This window comes from Mauremys mutica, chromosome 4 (genome assembly GCF_020497125.1).
Source record: "Mauremys mutica isolate MM-2020 ecotype Southern chromosome 4, ASM2049712v1, whole genome shotgun sequence".
Taxonomy (NCBI): Eukaryota; Metazoa; Chordata; order Testudines; family Geoemydidae; genus Mauremys; species Mauremys mutica.
In genome coordinates this window covers 109,746,724-109,751,370 of record NC_059075.1, presented here as the reverse complement: position 1 = coordinate 109,751,370, position 4,647 = coordinate 109,746,724, and positions in this window count along the sequence as shown.

Here is a 4,647-nt window from a genome sequence, read left to right as displayed (position 1 = left end):
TGATTGGCCTCCAGGGTATAAGGATGTATCCCAGAATGCCTGTTCAGCCACTCTGCTCATCAGGTCAGACTCTACTGCCCTGGCCTCAGGTGACCCGCCCTTTAAATGCCCCGGGAATTTTAAAAATCCCCTTCCTGTTTGCTCAGCCAGGTGTGGAGTGCAATCGGTGAATCTTTACAGGTGACCATGCCTCCACGTGGCAAACGAGCCCCAGCATGGAGCAATGGCGAGCTGATGGACCTCATCAGTGTTTGGGGGGAGGAATCTGTGCAGGCACAGCTGCGCTCTAGCCATAAGAATTATGATACCTTTGCCCAGGTATCAAGAGCCATGCTGGAAAGGGGCCATGAGCGTGACGCGCTGCAGTGCAGGGTTAAAGTAAAGGAGCTGCGGAGTGCCTATTGCAAAGCACGCGAGGGGAACTGCAGATCCGGCGCTGCCCCCACGACCTGCCGGTTTTACAAGGAGCTGGATGTGATTTATGGGGGTGACCCCTCTGTAAATCCAAGGACCACGATGGACAGTTCAGAGCCGGTAGGGGAGGGGGAGGCAGACAGTGAGGCTACTGTGGTGGGGGAAGACACCCCGGAGTCCCAGGAGGCATGCAGTCAGGAGCTCTTCTCAAGCCAGGAGGAAGCTAGCCAGTCGCAGCCCCTGGGACTTGGTGCAGAAGAATCACAGGAGCAGGTCCCAGGTAAGCAGCTTTTATTGCAATGCAAAGGTTTTGGGAGAGGAGGGGGCGTGGTATGGCTGCATGCCTGCATGCCTAGACATGGAATATCCCATTGATGTGGTCTATCACGTCGCGGTAATCTGCCTCTGTAATCTCTTCAAAAGTTTCTGTAAGAGCATAGGCAATTCGCGTGACCAAGTTTAAAGGGAGAGCCAGTGTGGTCCCTGTCCCAGTCAGGCTAACGCGTCCGCGCCACTGTTCCAGGAGGGGTGGGGGAACCATGGATGCACACAGGCAAGCTGCATAGGGGCCAGGACGGAATCCGTATTGTTGTAGGAGACCCTCCCTTGCTTCTTTGGTAACCCGCAGCAGGGAGATATCTTCAAGTATTAACTCCTGTGGGAAATGGAGGGAGTGTTTCAGTGCTGGTTTCCCCAACTGCTGCATGCTGCCTGCCTTTAACAAAGCCCAAAAACAGGCAGTGTACCCATGAAGCAAAAAGCACCCTGCCCAGGCAAAGCGCGGCAGGAACCCCAGGGTTAATTCCTGAGGGACATGGCAGTGCTGGTTTCCCAAACTGCTGCTTGCTGCCTGCCTTTAACAAAGCCCAAAAAACAGGCAGTGTACCCATGAAGCAAAAAGCAGCCTGCCCAGGCAAACCGCGGCAGGAACCCCAGGGTTAATTACCATTACCATTTCTGGGAGGCTGTGAATTCTCTAGCTGTGTTTGAAATGTCTGAGGAATGCTACAGTGTGAGACTTGAAACTAACTTCAGATTATACACAATGCAGGCTCTCTTAAAATGTATCGTTTGCTGTATTTTTATAGTGACCTTGACTAGTCCTGGGCCGGTCTTATCAGTGACTGAAAGAAAGCTTCAAAACCTCAGAAGGAAGCCTAACAAAAGCAAGGAAGATTTGGTGAAGGCAGTTATGAACCAGTGTGCAACAGAGAATAAAACTGCGCAGGAATGGAGAGAAAAGATGCAGCACTGGAGGGAAACAGAAAGCAGGAGAAAGGCGTTGATGCTGAAGAAAACCACGAGGCAGCTTATAAACCTCATGGCGCACCAAACAGACTGTATGCATTCACTGGTAGCAATGCAGGCAGCGCACTACCATGCCAAACCCCCACCCTCCCAAACCTCTTTCCCCTATGCACCAATGTCAGCTCCAAGTCCCGTTCCCCAGCATCCAGGTTCTTACCTACACCATCACCAGCTGCCCCCGACACCTGTACGGTCACCTATGAGCCCAGAGAACTACGACCCTTACCCTCTGCACTCAACCCCCATCACCATGCAACAGTACAATCCTGAGGTGCACAGCACTCCTGGCAGTACATATGCAAAACTATGAATGTACAATTCAACAACCAACCCCCCTGCCCATTTACTTCCTTTTTTTAAAATAAATGATTTCTTTGATTATGAAACAGTTTTTATTATCGCATAAAGTGAAAGATAACAAACCCCAAGGAAAACACAGGTAACAAAGAGCAAGGAAAACACAGGCACTTAAAAGCACTGTAACCAGTGCACGTCACTCCTGGTCAAGGCAAAAAACATTACTGTTGGCTTTCAGCCTCAAATTCCTCCCTCAAGGCATCCCTAATCCTTGTTGCCCTGGGAGCTTTGACCACACTGGCACTTTGCAGCGCCGCAATTTGCAGCACTGGAGAGGGTGTGTTTTCACACCCTGCTGCAGCGCTGCAAATTTGTAAGTGTAGCCAAGCCCTGTGAAGTACCTAATATACTTTTTTATATAAATAATGACTTAAAAAAATTAAAAAGAACTGATGGAAAGAGGGACACAGGCTCCTTTCCCCCCAAAACCTAACAAGTGAAAAAACTAGTCCTTGCATTTCCTAATTAAGGAGTTTCCACACTCTTCCCCAGCTAAACTGAGAGTCCAGGATAAAGGGGAAAGCCGCTAGAGCTGATCAGGAAATGCTGATTCCTCAAATCCAAAGTGTTTCACAGAAAGGGATCTTGTTTGACAAACTTCCAAAGAACTGCAGCAGGTTTCCATTGAAAATCTGCCTGATTGGCTGCTGGGACCCCAAGGACTCCAGGGTCTGCAGCTCTAGGGCAGCCCTGCCATGCAGACTGCCCTATGACCAGGGAGCTCAGGGCTTCCAGACTTCCAGGCCAGCTGGCTCTGCAGGCTGCCTGACTCCCATAGTCTCTCAGACAGCTATCTAAAATGTCTGGCAGCCTGGGGAACCAGCTGGCTTAGGAGTCTGGAAGCTGTGGCATGCCTGGCCCTGGTACAGTCTGTATGACAGGCCTGCCCGGAAGCCACAGAACCTGGAATCTCTTGGGTCTCCGGCCCCAGGACAGACCACACGGTGCAGTCTCCCCAGAGCTGTGGACCCTGGAAGCCCTGTCAGTGTCAGTCAGAAGGTGGGCAGTACAAAACTGACAAGAATCATGTTAATTACAGTCAGGAGCTGCTGGAGTCAAGGAGAACAAATTTTATTTTGGAAAGACCATGTGTTGGTGTTTCCAAAACGAAAATTTGACAGAATATCCAGCTTGTGGGAATTTTTCCACAAACTGGAATATCTGAGATTAGGCCAGTTGTAAAAACTACAATCTCTCAGAAACAATTGCTATAGAATGATCACTACAAAAGATCAATAGCTAGGAATCTCTAAGAAAGATCTGTGTCTCAGATTCTCACTCTATCAATAACTGCATAAAAATAACATGAAGATATAAACTTGTGGCTGACAAAGTGATCATTGTTTTTTGCTAAGACAACATATATATCCAGCTACCATGTCTCCTTTTAATCTAGTTAATCAGAAGAAGAAACCTAACTCTTGAAATACAGTTAAACAAATACTATGTATTTCTCAGTCTCATGGCAAAATTCTTGAAAATGTTAATTGTGTATTCATGCTGTAAATCAGTGCAGTTACAGACTAGTGAGGATACTGCATTTGAAAAATAAACGGTAGTATATCCGATAAAATCAGCACTGGACAACTTTGCTAACAATATAATAGATACATTTAGAAAATGTGCACTTTGACCTTCCAAAAAGATGAGCTGATGTCCTGATATTTCATTAGGAACTGTCCATGAGTGGCACTTGTCTACAAAAGAAAATGGGGTGTTAGGATGTTTATCTAATCAAATTGCTAAATTCAGGTGCTTTGGGGTATATTGTAAAATATGCACATATATGCTTCTATTACCCAGTTGGGTACAGTCAGTTGGTCTCTCTGCACAAGGTTTATTTTGCCTGTTTCTTTATGTAAACAAATCTGTAAGCTGTCTCTTAATATGGTCTCAGGTGTTTGTCCAAAAACAACTGCCTACTTTACAGCAAATTTACTGTTGTTATGAGTTCCTTATCTAAACAATCCATTGAAAATGTCAAGGTTAATTTTTTCTCTTTTGTAAACCTCTGTGTTTACTTGGTGAATTGTAGCGCTTATGAATGTGAGAGAAGCTAGTGCTACTGAACAAAGGAAGGCAGTGGGGGCGGGGGTGAGGTGTTTGCACAGTGTTTTCCCATGACTCGTCGCAATCCTAATGTGCTGCATGTCTCATTGTGCCCACCTTGGCTTCTCCTGAATAGGCACTGTCAATCATACCTAGCTTGCTGGTTGTTTGGGAAGTCATAGACTAACCAAATTAGTTTCATTTTGAACAGAAGATGGAACCAATCCCCCCTAAACACTAAGGAAATATGGGTCTGAATTTTAAAGCTTGGGCTCATTCTCTATTTTTCAATCTTCCCCCAGTCACACACACACACATACACATACACACACCCTTATTTTTTTTTTTTTTTGGAAAAATTAACGTAATCAGGCACCATTTGATGCCAAGAGAAATATATTGTCATCCTGCCCTCCCTCCCACTCCTGCTCTCCCTTCTCTCTCTTTCCCCTTTATCATTCATTCTCATTTTTTCCCTCAGTTTGCCTATCAATAAATTCAGGGTTTTGCTATCCTGCC